The 16786-nt window shown below is 40.2% G+C and overlaps 1 long non-coding RNA gene across 1 annotated transcript in view; it reads right to left on the minus strand.

Annotated features, from left to right (window-relative positions):
* LOC145428878 (uncharacterized) overlaps positions 1-16786 on the minus strand; it is a 24901-nt gene continuing 8115 nt past the window's right edge. Inside the window, exon 3 of the long non-coding RNA XR_013909210.1 lies at positions 1-367. This is a non-coding gene — a long non-coding RNA (uncharacterized LOC145428878). The remainder of the gene's footprint in view (positions 368-16786) is intronic.

A 16786-nucleotide genomic window follows, 5' to 3' on the forward strand; every position in this document is an offset into this window, starting at 1 on the left:
AATGATATGATGAAGGCCTTTAATGAGGAGCATAGTGTGCAGCAAATGTAATAAGCTCGACCAATTAATCTCAAAATAGGAACTGTTAATTGAGTTTTCACATACGTGAAAGTAAACAAGCACAGACACAAACAGAGGAGGAAACAAATGGTTGTTCATAAATATTTTTATCTTTTAAAATACACACATAGGTTTATTTTTATTCACATATCTGGTTTGTGGCAGTCGGCCACTGTGAGATAATCCATCCATCAATTTTCTAAATTCAGAGTCACCGGGGGGATGGAGCTCACCCCAGTTGCCACAGGACGAGAGGCATGGTCCACCCTGGACAGGTTGCCAAGCTGTCGCAGGGCCCACTGTCAGGCTTTTTTGGAAAAAGACAAAAGGAATTAATTTAAATAAACAGTAATATTTGACAGAGAACAATAAAGTCAAAGTTGTAACATAGTTTTACATGAATGAACAAGTATCATACTTATGCATGCAACAAAGTAACTAATGCATGCCCAGCCTCAATTATTTGTTTTACTAGCAACAAAGCACATAACGATGACGAAGCGATGAACACGAAGAACACTGTAGAGGATAATGTGGAGGGCAACAGCAGAAACTGTAATAAATTATCTGATACCACTGCTAGGTGGACGATTCAGCACAACAAGGAATGGAAGGCAAACTCCTTTGGAAAGGAGCTCAACCTCTGTAGCTGGTAAATAGACTTGTGATGTCTGAAGATAAAAATTGAACCTGATCACAAGCAAAAACCAGTGGGTAGTCTATTTAAAAGATCTAGTTGAGAAACAAATCTAATTTACCTGCAATCACTAGAAAACCTAAGCAATGTAAAGCCAAATGTGCAGGTAAAACTCATTAAGTTGTTTTTTTTTACTTTGTTTTTGAATATTTCTCAAATAAACAAGAAAAGATTGTTGCTACTGTAGGAGCATCAATAAAGTTCTCTGACTAAATCAAAACTTTCCTATTGGATTTTGTTTAATGAGATTTGAGAGCAGAAAATCACTAACAAGTACATCAGACCACAGAGCAACAAAGATCATTAGAATAATCATTTGAATACAGCATTTCTGCACATTGTAAAGACTTTCTAATTAATGAATTCCTGCTTTTCTATCAAAACCAAGTTTAACTTTAATGATGGTTAAATATGTGATTTAGCTACATTTCACTGTGTGTTATACTTGTATAACTATGCATGTGACAAATAAAGAACCTTGAACCTTGAACCTTAAAAAAAAAATCATGTACATTCACAAATCTTGACAGTTTCCTGGGCAAATTTTATTTCTACCTCTAACAGAAAAAAAAAATGATGGGGCAGTTTTAAAAAAACAAATAAAAAAGAACTATAATGACTAGTCATTGCTAGGTTTTCGCATGTTAAATAGTGCTTCATGTCATATACATTCTTACTGGTCTGGTGCTAAGTCAACTGCTTTATAACTACATATTGAGAGTTTTATAATAATTTTACATATATACATGCAAAAAATCTGTTTAAAGTGATGGATCAGCAATAAATAAACAAATAAACTGCATGCTTTTAGAACAAGCACACACATATCATGTCATTTTGTCATACATGGGAAATGTTTAAGTGCTGAATATGAGAGAGAGAAATTTTTAGGGGGAAATCAGTTCTTAAGATCTTGAAAACATGTTCTAACAATAGGCACTTTTCCTCTGCTATGCTACATGTGCTGTCATCACATTACGTGACAGATCGCAGTGATTAATTTTACATTGTGTTGCCTCACTGTTTCCATTTCAGTTATGGTGTTATTCGGAGTAAACCCTCTCATAATATCCTATTGCAAGGCAAAAATAGACAGAGGTTCAGCACTGGGAAGCACTGAAAGAAAAAGAATAGAGGTTCTGTTGTCGGTACAGCTGGTTTTATCAGCTAATTCTCAGGTGGATTTACTTACAAAGATAGGCAGATACATGAAAAGTAAAGTATATTAGTTCTTCTTCAGTTGTTGGCGGCTTCTCCTGTTTCCAGAAAACTGTTTCGTAGGGTGCACATGTGCAGCACTGTCTCTTTTCGAGTTCACAAGTTGCTCAGTTTATAAATCTCTTTCATCAAACTAACTGAAGGTTTTGCGGATGTCCATATGTGCATCTATACAATGGTGTTACACCACAGCACAGTTGACAATATACATATTTTGTGTTTTCCACCGTTCCTGTATTGTTTTTTTATTTCTCTGATCATAATGACATCCATACTCACTAATGAGGGTGTAGGAAAATGAGGGCTTTTGAGGCTGTATCTCACATTTTTTCCCAATTTTCACCTCGTAATGACAAAATAAGAATCTGGAGGGAAGAAAGCTTGCTCATTATGAGTTCACAGCTGGTGAACACTCTAAAGTTGCTGCTTTGAAATATCTGCCAGCTCCAGCCTGAGGTTCCTTCAGTTTTTCTTTACCTCCAGAAGCTGGAAGGATGTATAACAAAACAGCCAAAACATGTTCTGTGTTAAAATATTGTTTAGCAAAATTAAATCTAGTGTAACTTCTTGTGTTTTTAAAACGGCAAATTACCAGTAAATACCACCATTGGAGCAATGTTTTATCAGGTATTGAAACTATTTGAGAAAACAATCAAAACTCACAGAAAAACTTTGATCATGCTGAAAATGAGAAGAAAAATTTAAACCAGCCCCATTAGTTCACCAGATAGGACGTATTTGTGTTATGAGTCAGACCATTGATGGGTCCTTTGTGCTTCTCATCATGCTTTTATGCCTGACCTCTGCTATTTTTTCTTGGTCTTATAGGAAGACAAGCACTCTGAGGAATACCAGTACACTCGCTATACAGGAAATAAAGACATGTTGACAAATCCTTTATACCCCCAAAAAATGTGATTTATTTAATTTATTCTTATTTTTTTGCCTGGCAATGATAAATTTATCTGGTGATACAGTAACACTGTATTATGCCCTAGAAAACAACAGCATATTGAATAAGAGTAGAATGATGAACTAGTCTCCTTTTGTGATGTGTGCTTGCCTTTCTTTCCTCAAAATGAATTCCTTGTCCTTGCTTATAACAGGTAGAAATCTTTCCTTGATTTCTTCCATTCAACATATCCCTTCCTTCCTTTTCAAGGTTAAAAAATGTAGCTTGGTAAATTTACTGTTGCTGCTAGTAAGTGCCATTACTGTCTCTGAACTGCAATCTGGAGTGGTTATAATATGTGTGGGCTCAATGGGAAAATGTACACTTTTGCTTGAAGAAATCCAGTTGTTTGTTAAAGTTTTCTTGCATTGTTGTTTAAAATCCCATCTACTCAAAACTAAAACCTACAATAAGCAAAAATCTGATGAACATAGTTGAGTGAAGTACACCAATCAGAGTTTTCCCTCAGTAGATGGTAGTTATTAAAAACATCGCCAGTCATCATTTCTACCACTTTTTCCAGTACACCAAAATAATACATTTGCTGACTGGAAAAAAACCCAATGGGAACAAAATCTGATGTTTGTAGTCTGTGGTAAAATTAGTTTTATTTTCTCTGTGAGAAAGCTGGCTATTACACAACACAACACTGCTACTACATGACACACGTGCTTTATGTAAATAATTTAAAGTTCATACATGTTTTAATCAGTAAATGCAGCATAATTGTTGGGAATAATTTGATGTAAGGTTAAGTTCGGGTGCACTAAAGTGTGTCATGTATTCTGAATGTCTGCAGACTCACCCTTCTCATGCACTAAGCAAACAATTTGGTAAACACTGTCAATAATACAGTATAAACTGAACTGTTTTACTGTTAATAAAAAACATTGGTAGTAAAATACAATAAAATAAAACATCACAAGTGATGTGATGACTTGTATTCATGTTATTAATTTGTGTAGTGAAAAATAATTGTTTTAAAAATTACAGTATATATAGTATTATAAATGGCACTGTTCATTTATAATACTATATTATATTTACAAAGAGATACTTTGTAATAAATATTGAATTAATGGAGCCCAAACTATTTCCACAAGTTGTCAAATACTGCCATTTACTCAAAGCCTCTGAGATATGTAGGTTTCCTTTGGCATCAGTCCTGATATGCATGGTAATCTAATTACTTTTGAAAGAGTGAAACAGCAAATACAGTAACACACTGTTAGAGGTTTTCTTTTTCTATTTAAAAAAAAGAGATACATAATTTCAGTCTTGTGTCACAGCTGCTCATCCAAATTTCCCTTTCAAGAACATCCCAAGGTGCTCCACTGCACTGAGATTAAGTGACTATGGTCGCCATTGCCATACAGTGTTTCTCAATCTTCTGTTGTCTAATTTTGGTGAGTCTCTTCTGTTGCTGTAGCCCATCTGCTTAAAGGTCAGATGTATTGTGTTTTCAGAGACGCTCTTCTACACAGCTTTTTTGTAACAAGTGTTTTTTTGAGTCATTGTTGCCTTCCTATCAGCTTGAAGAAATCTGGCCCTTCCCCTGTGATATCAACAAGGCATTTTCATCCAGAGAATTGCTGCTTACTGCATATTTTCTTATTTAAAAACTTTCCCTGTAAACCTTTAAATGGTTTTGCGGGAAAATCCCAGTACATCAAATACTCACACCAGCCCTCCGACACCAACAACCATTTTTTCCTTATTCTGATGCTCAGTTTTAACTTCAGCAGGCTGTCTTGACCATGTTTACATGCAGAAATGCTTTGAGTTCCTGGTGATGTGAAAGGCTGATTAGATATTGGGATTACGTCAATGACCAGTGGAACAGGCATACCTAATAAAATGTTTGCTGAATGTATGTAGCATGGACTATACAGTAGCTGGTGTTCTCATATTGTATATATTTTCTTTCTTTTCTGATCCATATAGTTTAATAAGTATTGTTTTGCTTTTCTGCATTTCAGCACCATACCATTTCAATAAAATCCTTCTCATTCCTTGTTGGTTTCTGGAAAGAAAATTACTCTGGGCCCACATCCTCATTTTAGGTTTGACAGCAGTTTAGTAGATGAATGGCTTAAACATAAATTGAGCTGCAGTTTGGGGAAGGCCTCCAAGGGGACTGGTGGCATCTCCAGGGCCTGGCAGATCCCCATGTACTATATGGAAGTGAAAAAGTGAAAGAAGTGAAAGAATTTAAAAGGGGAGGGAGGCTGGGGCACAAAAATTCAGATACTTTATTGCCAATTAACTGTTTTGAGAACTACATTGAGAAGGCTGAGAATGACTTTTTCTGCTGTGAGAACTGCACCAAACTGAATGAGAAAAACTGTAATCAAACCAAGAATTTTTCCTGAACATAACCAAGGACTTGTGGTGCCTGGTTCTATAGCCAAAAGCAACTATAACACACACACACACACACACAAAAAGAGTGAAACAGGACTGAAAGAGTAGTCTTGTGATTTGATCTTATCTAATACTGTAGCAAGAAAAGCAAAGTATGAATTCAGTACACAATAAAACAAGTCAAGAAGAAGATAGCTAAAGATCAGTGGCAAATATCTGTGAATAGCTTTCGCCATCATACAGGGAGTGCAGAATTATTAGGCAAGTTGTATTTTTGAGGAATAATTTTATTATTGAACAACAACCATGTTCTCAATGAACCCAAAAAACTCATTAATATCAAAGCTGAATGTTTTTGGAAGTAGTTTTTAGTTTTAGCTATTTTAGGGGGATATCTGAGTGTGCAGGTGACTATTACTGTGCATAATTATTAGGCAACTTAACAAAAAACAAATATATACCCATTTCAATTATTTATTTTTACCAGTGAAACCAATATAACATCTCCACATTCACAAATATACATTTCTGACATTTAAAAACAAAACAAAAACAAATCAGCGACCAATATAGCCACCTTTCTTTGCAAGGACACTCAAAAGCCTGCCATCCATGGATTCTGTCAGTGTTTTGATCTGTTCACCATCAACATTGCGTGCAGCAGCAACCACAGCCTCCCAGACACTGTTCAGAGAGGTGTACTGTTTTCCCTCCTTGTAAATCTCACATTTGATGATGGACCACAGGTTCTCAATGGGGTTCAGATCAGGTGAACAAGGTGGCCATGTCATTAGTTTTTCTTCTTTTATACCCTTTCTTGCCAGCCACGCTGTGGAGTACTTGGACGCGTGTGATGGAGCATTGTCCTGCATGGAAATCATGTTTTTCTTGAAGGATGCAGACTTCTTCCTGTACCACTGCTTGAAGAAGGTGTCTTCCAGAAACTGGCAGTGGGACTGGGAGTTGAGCTTGACTCCATCCTCAACCCGAAAAGGCCCCACAAGCTCATCTTTGATGATACCAGCCCAAACCAGTACTCCACCTCCACCTTGCTGGCGTCTGAGTCGGACTGGAGCTCTCTGCCCTTTACCAATCCAGCCACGGGCCCATCCATCTGGCCCATCAAGACTCACTCTCATTTCATGAGTCCATAAAACCTTAAAAAAACCAGTCTTGAGATATTTCTTGGCCCAGTCTTGACGTTTCAGCTTGTGTGTCTTGTTCAGTGGTGGTCGTCTTTCAGCCTTTCTTACCTTGGCCATGTCTCTGAGTATTGCACACCTTGTGCTTTTGGGCACTCCAGTGATGTTGCAGCTCTGAAATATGGCCAAACTGGTGGCAAGTGGCATCTTGGCAGCTGCACGCTTGACTTTTCTCAGTTCATGGGCAGTTATTTTGCACCTTGGTTTTTCCACACGCTTCTTGCGACTCTGTTGACTATTTTGAATGAAACGCTTGATTGTTCGATGATCAAGCTTCAGAAGCTTTGCAATTTTGAGACTGCTGCATCCCTCTGCAAGATATCTCACTATTTTTGACTTTTCTGAGCCTGTCAAGTCCTTCTTTTGACCCATTTTGCCAAAGGAAAGGACGTTGCCTAATAATTATGCACACCTGATATAGGGTGTTGATGTCATTAGACCACACCCCTTCTCATTACAGAGATGCACATCACCTAATATGTTTAATTGGTAGTAGGCTTTCGAGCCTATACAGCTTGGAGTAAGACAACATGCATGAAGAGGATGATGTGGACAAAATACTCATTTGCCTAATAATTCTGCACTTCCTGTATGTATAACAACAGTTTCTTCAAATTGTTGTTTCAATTAAGGCTTTGAATACTGAAGTAAACATGACCCTGTCACATAAAGCGGTTTTCCTGTCAGTCTCCCTCGAACTCTGTGTTGACTAGGTGCAAACTTAAAAGGAATTTACTCGGGGTGGGCACAATATCCAACTGTGCTGGAATAAACAAACAGACGTGATCTGGGCTGCATCCTCCACTAAAGCAAGCCAGCACAGGAAACTGTTAATTACAATATTCTGTAAACCATCCAGACATTTGAAATCCCCCCTTCCTTTACCTGTTTAAGAAATCATTGTACTTATAAATTATATCAAAGAAGTAAGAGCTTGTAGAAAAGGTACACTTAATCAAAAGGAACAGCATCAAAAGGTTGCAGCTTGCATGCAAACCCTCCACTTGAATGCATGTCACTGACTTTCCATTGATTGAGCTCAGCTGCACAAGCTGCGAGTTCTGCGCGATCCTCAAAGAATAATGCCAGGGGCTGTATTCAGTCTACTCTTATTATATGGATTCTCTGGGCTGTTGGCTTTTATCCCTGCTGCTCTAAATTGTGTCCACATGCTGGAGTAGTTTTCGAAAAAGTTGGCTCTAAAACAAAGTGATTATTATTTTCCTTCACACAGCTACCTTTTGTTAAACTCTGTTGCTAGCTCTGCTAGAGAACAACAATTATATCAGTTTAATTATTGAAGTCATACTGTGAATGTTCATGTCCTTCCTTTACCTTGCACATTCAGACAGATTCCTTGGAAACAATTACAGTAGCAGATAACCGCAGCACTTTTCATTAGGGTCAGAATTAAACAAGGAATAGTCATTTGGTGAAGTGAATCCACAATGGTAAATCAATGACAAGGATTTTGTAACCATACTGAGAAAAAAATACATTTGATACATGTTTTAACAGATCATAGCAGGCAAAGCACAACTGCAATTAATGTGATTACTTGTGGCTAAATTCCAGTGCAATGTGGTGTGATGGTTAGCACTTTTCAACCAACCAACTAGCAGTTCAAAACCACCAACCAGCTGGGTCCTGTCAGTGTGGAGTCTGACCTCCCTCGGCCTGCATGGGTTTTGTCTGGGGGCTCTGGCTTCCCACAATCCAAAGATATTTGAGGCACTGAGTTGGAAAGACCCAAGGAAGCTGCAGCTCAAGTGTCATGGGGCGGAAGCACTAGGTGAGTTGTACACTCAGAACAGTGAACCCCAGGAAAGCAACTCAATCAAATGGCGTGACAGGGAGGGTCCTCAGAGAGTGTGCCGACCAGTTGCCCTTGGTCTTCACTAAGATCTTCATCACCATCATCACTGTCTCAGGCATTCATGCCACTATGGCTGAAGCCGGCCACAATCGTCCCTCTACCCACAAAGACCAACAACCGAGAGCCTCAACATCTACTGACCCTTTGCTCTGACCCCTATTATAATGAATGCTTTGGAATGTTTTGGTTATATGCAACATTATATTCTGCTTCCCACCCAAGTTTGACCCACTTCAGTTTGCACATAGAGCTAACAGAGCGACAGCACACATCACTGTTACAGTGCTCCACACTAACATCTCCTGCCTTGAACAACACAATTCAATAAGCAAAGGGATTTTTGCATCTGAAGAAAATTGATTAATCGACTAATAAATTCTATTGGTTGTTTGCTACTTACTGTACATGCTCTCTCTGTACTTTGTGATTATGGATTAGTTAATAGAATTACTCATTTCTAAATAACAAAACAAAAAAGCAAATATGTGTCAAGTATCTGTAATCAGTGGGCTATTCGTGTTACCGTATGTGTGTATAGGGATGTTGAGAACTGTTCCAAATTGTCTAATCTAATGGAATCATATGCCTCCAAGTTTACTATTTTCTTTTATCAGTGCTGGCCTGTGTATCAGGCAGTTTTGCATTGTTAAACAGTGATGTCATATATGTGTTAGTGCTCAGCTTTTGCTCACGTTCAGAAAAACACAAAACACAAAAACAGTTTTGCTTGTCTGTGTAGACCTGCTTTTTCATATAGAAAACTTAAAAGGAATTATTAAGTCGTTTAATAAACTATCCATTCAGTCATGTATGCATATTTCACAATCCACAGCAACTGATCTTTCTGTGTCACTTTAAAATTACTCACTTTTTGACAAGGTAGATCTGCATATTGTATTTTTTGTAAATTTAAAAAAAAATCTTACAGCAGTGAAAAAATACCCCCCCCCCAATGCACACATTCCAGGCATTTAAGTGAAAAACACATCAGACAGTGTTTGTTTTGGTTGGCACAAACCTTGTGTTAGTCACATTAAGTTCTGCATGAGATTTCTGACCCTTCCACCACCCCGCACATGCTTCAGGTTAGGAGCAAGAGAGTGACTGCTGGTTTATGCCTGCTCGAGTGCACGGAAACCACAGGACAGCTGTACCAGCACACTGGTTTATTATCCTTTGCTGCAGTGACCCTCATGTGCTCAGACACCACCACAGCAAGATGTCTCAGTATTTACATTAGCTCAACCAACTCTCAGTAACGTATACTGATGACTAATGATGCATAAAGATGTCAGATCAATGTTTGTGTAATCAAGAGTGCACTGGATTTTTTTCTCTCTTTTTATACAGTACTGTGCACAAGTCTGGAGTCACCCTTAATTATTTAAATATTATTTGCTAGGAAAATGGAAAATGAAGTTATTTATTGAAACTGGTGCACGCACAAATGGAAATACAATAAAGGATGCAATGAAAAAACAGTTTGTGCAATTCTAGCAAGCTTGAAAGTCAATATCTGGTGTGGCAACCTTATTCTTCAACATAGCTTGAATGCTATCAGGCAAACCTTTGGGTAACTTCTGTGAGGTGTCTTCAGGAGTATTGACGTCTGGGCTCTACAGAGGCCAGTCCACGACAGATAATGATTTTATGCCGACATGACTTTCACATATCGTTAATCTATTGTAGATATTTTTCTAGACCTGTCACGTCATCCTTTGTGCTCCAATGTTTTTTTAAAAACACACTGTGTACTATATGCCTTTCTGACTTTGTTATGGTTTGAATTGTTCGATAGATTCAACAATTCCGGGTCTTGACTTTTGTGGTTTCACGACTCCTTTAGGTTTTGAGTATCATTCTGTGTTGTTTTGCATTTTTGTTATATCAGCATTTTCTGGTTGGGTTCTTTCTGTTTAGATTCTGGGTCATTCATTTCACATCTAGTCCTCTTCTAGTTCATGATTAATGTTTGGGTCATTTGTTTTATGTTGAAACCACATTGTGCTGAAGACAATCTGCAAAATGTGCTTTTACACAGGGCAGCCTGTGAAAATATCCATCATTACACAGGCTGAAATGTTAAAGAAAAAGGAATATTTAGGGCCTGATTTACTAACATTTGCACCGCTTTGTTTATTATGTCGATTGTTTTCAATGATGGTCAGATGTTCTGTTGCTATGAATTATGGGATGGCATTTTCTCCTCCCCTTTTATCCGGTCCAGTTTACCCAGATATTAAAGGAAGCAATAGAGGAAGTATTGAAGCTCCTTTGCTCAGTATTTGGAGAACTGACGCAGCTCTTATTATGACCATCACGCAGATACTTTAAGGTCACCTCTCTAAATTAGGAACATCCTAAGCAAAATGGACTATTGGAGTGCACCATCTGTCTCTGTGTTAGGCTAATTCCATGTTATGTTGGCAATATTTTGTGTCTTGTACTTTGCTTTGTGTTCAGTTTGACCTCCTTTTGAGTCATCATGTTAGTTTCAGACAGCTAATGTTCCCACCTGTTTCCTCCCCCCTCATCATTTTGTAAGTATTTATTTTCTGAGTTTCCCCTCTGTTCTTTGTTATGTCCTCTCTCTTGGCAGTGTGTTTCCTTGTTCCACATTTTCCGGAAATTCCTAGTTTTTGGATTGTTTGCCAGCTACACGTTGTCAGCTACAGTCTGTAGTTTTGTGTATTTTTGAGTTAAGCATTAAAGCTGCCTTTGAGTTCATATCTTGTCTTCTGATTCCAGCATTTGGGTCCAAATCCTGGCTGCCACACTGCCAAACCTTGACAGTGGCACACTGCTAGCAACAGCCTGTTAGTAACCCCTTTTCTGTAAGTGATCTGCTATGTGCAGACACAACACTGGCTCATCCTTTGAGTTTGGTGCCTTTTTGTGCTTGAATGATTTATAACATAATGTTATTTGAGTTAAACAAAAAAAATGGCCAGGTACAATGACTAGACAGAAAATGAGTAAAAAAGCAGTCAATCTTCAAAAAACCACTTTGAGAGATCTTCACCCAGAGAACAATTACTGTTTAAAGAACCACTTTAAATAGTACAAGAAAATGTGGCTCACTGAAAGCAAAATATTAAGAAAGAGGAGTGATTCAAGACTTTTGCACAGTACTGTCAGAATGACCAGAGTGGGATATGAAGCCCTTAAAACATATGCAGTGTCCCAAATAATGTACTACTACTAAGTATTTTGTTTCCATAAGTGCAAGGTACAAGTACCTATATCTCTAATGGTCAAAAATTCAAGTTTAAAATGGCAATGTAACTACGCTAGGGTTCAGAGTTACCTGATCCAGCCCAAATCTATGCTTTATCAAAAAGAAAAGGTTTAAGTTTATCTTAAAACTAGAGAGGCTGTCTTAGAAGATGTAGCCTGATTATTCAAGACCTTATCTTTGATGATGGACACATCAGAGAAAACTCTGAGTTCAGAATATTGCCCAAGGATGTTTTGACATACAGAATGGAGGCATTGGGAATCAATTTTCCAACCTTCAGATTGATATAAGACCTCTTTTACCACCTAAGTTCCAACAAGCCCCACTTGCACAACTTGAACAAGTGCACAACTTTCCATGAAACAAGATTACCCAGTTGATATTTATACACTACCTAGGTACATAGTGTGCATATTGTAAACAGCGAGAGGGAAGTGCACCAACAGTAGTATCTAAATTAATACAGTGACACTTGATTGAGTTTTAAGGGTTGTCTTTTGGATTGAGGTCAAATGGCTTGTCAATATTAGAAAAATGGATAATGCAAGAAAAAAAGAATGATGATGATTGTAAAAACATGGGAAAAATTACAACAATCAAAAGGAGACTTCATGACCTGCAGTGAAAGGCAAGGCTATCGTTGACAAACACTCACAAAAGAAAGGAAAAGATGGAGACGAGTGGGTGGAGTAAAAATTCCCCACTCATAAGCCAACATGCGTCATCTACAGTGGGCATAGTTTCATTATGGCACACTGGCAGTTTTTAAGTATTTCATTGCTGAATGAAGTGATTGAATGAAATAGCAGCATTTTGCTCCATTAGGTCAAAAGCATCAACAAGTCAACAATCCTTAATACACAACCAAAGCAACCAGGGAAGAATAGGTATGTAAAAGCGCTATACAAATACAGGCCATTTACCATTTACCATTATGTATGTGTAACATAGTTAAATAGAGTTGAAGTTAAATCCCGCTAAATGGGACATTGGCGCCACCTACTGTCGAAAAAGTGACCCTGCAATATTCACAAAGGGCAAGGGATTCTGGGTAATCCTCAGAATAATGGAGGATTCCTGCGAGGTAAGGAATGCGCAAATGTCGTGGGGAGGAAAAATCATATCGCAGGCTGTTAAAGTAATACAGTCTGACCCGATTATTTTTGTTGTTTATATATCATTTGTTGCGGGTCATTTCTCCAGTCTTTATGTTGAACTGAGTGCACGTTTATGTGAGATTTCTTTATTGGGAGGAGAGGAAACAAAATGGGAGCATAGTTAGCTAACTCTGTTGTTGCTTTGCCGTTTAGATTTTGTGCTGATTGCCCACGACATTAAAAAGAGAGCATTCTAACCATTGCCTTTTTGTTGTGAATGCAGGTATGTGACTGTGCCACACTGTTTAGAGAATTTACATTGTTTCATGTACAGCTTTAAAATATATTTCTATATTCCTTTCATTTGGGAAATTTAACATGCAATGTTAATGGTGTTGAAGTTTTTCTATTTTGGTTGTATAAATTTACCACTATACGATCACACTGCAAGTGGAAATGTAATCCTCAGAATAATGGAGGATTCCTGCGAGATTTTGTGCTGATTGCCCACGACATTAAAAAGAGAGCATTCTAACCATTGCCTTTTTGTTGTGAATGCAGACCAGAGAAGACACTACACAGAGGTCACAGTGGTGCCGTGACTCGTTCGTGACGCTGCTGAATCGGGCTGGTGTCCTCTCGTCGCAGCATCATCGTGGAGCATCAGCTTCCTTATTGTTTAGTCTGTTGGGTAACGGAATCAAACTTTGGGGACTGTTGGACATACTTTTATATTGGCTTTGTATATTGCCATATTGTATTAAGTCCACCTTAGCTCTATTAATATTCTGCTAGATATGGATCTAAGTGACTCTGATGACACCCCAAATGTGACTCCCCTTGTTGTGGGTAGGGGCAGAGGGTTCACAACTGTTCCTTTTTCACTGGGTGACTGTCGGGTGGGGCATAGAGCAGCAGATAGTTCTTGTGAGCTGGTGGCTGAGTCGCAGTCAGTACAGTGCACTAAGTCATCTACCTCAGACCCCCCAATAACTGATGTGAGTCTAGTCGACCAAATGAGCGACATTGTGCAGCAAATTGGGCAACGCCTGGCTGATAGCAATCTGTCACACCTGACTACGCCACACACTTCGAGCCCTGCATCTGCTACATATACATGTCCTGAGGTGGCGCATGAAACAACAGATCTCCCCTCCAGCCGCTCACTAGATCTCTCTCAAGTCCAGCTGGTGGCTCCACGACAGGTTAAAGACCCACCTGTGTTTCGGGGGGAGAGTTCGGACTCATTGTCTGTTGATGAGTGGCAGGAAGCCATGCAGAGTTACATAAAGAAGAGTGCCATTCTTCCAGAAAACCAAGCTGAGGAGATTTTGATGCATCTGAGAGGCAGGGCAAAAGATGTTGTGAAATTTGGTGTGAGGAATGGTGGAATTGATGTCCAGCATAATCCACAAGCTATCTACAGACTTCTGCACAAACATTTTAGTTCCACCCAGTGCTCGTCTGTGCCCCTGGCTGACTTTTATTCCACCCTGCCGAAGGACCGAGAGGATCCATATGAGTACTGGCTGAGGCTGAACAAGGCTGCTGATGTTGTTGGCAACTGTCTTAAGGAGCAGGGGAAATCTTTTGAGAACTCTGGTGTGGAGGTTGCACGCATGTTCATCAGACACTGCCCCTGCAGAGACTTGGCTCTTATTTTTAGAACCAAAACATGTGATAAATGGTCAGCTCGTGAAGTTCAGGAGGTACTGGATGAGTATCACCTGGGTAAGGGGTTCCAGTCTCCTCCACAGACGGGTAACTGTGTCTATGTGAATGAGGCAGAGGTTAGCACAAATGGTACTCCTTGTTTGGCTGACCATGAGCAGAGGCCAGCTGTGAGTCAGGATGGCTCTGCTATTGAGAGGTTGATCAGCATGCTAGAGAAGGTGCTGCTTCAAGGCCCAGGCTATGCTCGAGCTAATGCCAGGCGACAGAGTGCCCGACTGCCGAGAATACCGGGCTTAGATGACACACCATGTTCCATCTGCAGAGATAGCTCCCACTCCACACTCACGCACTGTCGGGAAAACAGATTGTGCTTCATGTGTCACCTACCTGGTCATTCGAGACGTAACTGCCCAGAGGGCAAGTGTACTCCTTCCAGTGGTCATCAGGGAAACTGAACGATCTGCGTGGAGGGGAGGACAGCGCAGATCCAGCAAGTAAGCCTCCCATCTTGGATGTGACTGATATTAATGATTATGACACTTTGTATTCTACTTACAGTGGCATTGTCCCGCCAAATAAAACACTGATTGCACAGGGCTTGCATAGGCTCTCAAACACTGATAGTTTATTCTACTCTGCAGTGACTACTAGTGGTGGACAAGTTCTTAAAGCATTAGTGGACAGTGGCTCTATGGCGTGCACCATAAGTGAGACAGTTGATGAGAAACTTTCACAATCGATACCTGATATTGAGAGACGTTCAGCTGAAGACGTTGTCATTGTTGGTTGTGGGGGTCACCTCGTTACGCCTTCTGCTATGTATGATCTTACAGTGTCAATATATGGCTTTAAGGTGGTGATTCCTGTTCTGGTGGTTCCGGGCCAGGCTGATGACATGATTCTGGGCAGCAATGCGATAAAGTGGCTTATTTCACAGTTAAAAATGACTGTTGGTACCCAGGATGATGCTTTCCCTCATTTGGCAACTTTGCTGTCCTATTCTGATGACTGTGGTGGCAGAGCAATGCCTCCAAGTTTCGGCACTGCAAAGCTTAAGAGACGCATCACCTTGCAGCCCTTGTCTGAACATTTAGTGTGGGCTAAGCTGCCTGCTCCTGATGCCTCAGCGGTGGGAAGTGCTGTCATTATTGAACCCACTCAGTCTCGATCCAAACCTGCACAGATCCTAGTGGGGCGAGTTGTCACTTCCTTGTTTGGGGATGGTTGGGTCCCTGTTAAAGTGGTGAATCCCTCCGACAAGCCCCTCACTCTCAGGAGAAATGCTAAGGTTGCTGATGTGTCCCCCTGTCTTTCTGTGCAGGACTTACCTGAACCTGTTCAAATTCGATCCAGTACACAATACACACAGAACTCGTCGCCCGCACCGAGATCAGAAGCGGAGATGTCACAGCGCTTGTGTGATTTGGGCCTGCAGGACCTGGACCTCTCGTCCTGTGAAGTTTCCCCAGAATGGAGAGATAGGCTGCTGCGACTCATTGAGCAGTATGAGTCCATCTTTTCAAGGCACAAAATGGACTGCGGTGAGGCTGCTGACTTTGTCCACAGAATCCGCCTGGTGGATGACAAGCCCTTCAGACTGCCATACAGACGGGTCCCACCATGCCATTACGAGAAGCTTCGCACTGCCCTAGATGAGATGGAGGAGTCAGGGATAATCCGTAAGTCCCAGAGTGAATTCTCATCCCCCCTTGTCTTAGTTGTTAAGCCAAATGGTGACCTGCGCATATGCAATGACTTTAGATGGTTAAATGCAAGAACAGTTAAAGATGCACATCCATTGCCTCGTCAGTCAGACGCCCTCGCAGCACTTGGTGGGAATGTTTTTTTTTCTACAATGGATCTCACATCGGGGTTTTACAATGTCAGACTCCACGAGGACGACAAAAAATACACGGCATTCTCCTCCCCATTTGGCCTTCATGAATATAACAGGATGCCTCAAGGCCTGACAAATAGTCCTGCTACTTTTATGCGGATGATGATGTCCATTTTTGGTGATGAGAACTTCACAAGTTTGTTGTGTTATCTGGATGACCTTATGGTCTATGCCCCATCCGAACAGGTGGCTCTTGAACGTCTGCAGATGGTTTTCTCACGACTTTCTGCCAACAACCTGAAGCTCGCACCAAAGAAATGCCACTTTCTTCAGCGGTCTGTGAAGTTCCTGGGACACATCATATGTGGTGAGGGTGTGAAAACAGACCCAAGTAAAGTGCAGGCTATAGACAATGTGGAGGAAGCAGACCTGATGGAGTCTGACGGGGTGACACCATGTGCAAGGAAAATCAGATCCTTCCTGGGGATGGTTCTCTACTACCATCATTTTATCGAGCGGTGCTCTGCAAAAGCTAAGCCACTGTTTGATCTTGTGGCTGAACCAGCTGCGC

Source organism: Astatotilapia calliptera, chromosome 5, assembly GCF_964374335.1.
Source record: "Astatotilapia calliptera chromosome 5, fAstCal68.1, whole genome shotgun sequence".
Lineage (NCBI taxonomy): Eukaryota > Metazoa > Chordata > Actinopteri > Cichliformes > Cichlidae > Astatotilapia > Astatotilapia calliptera.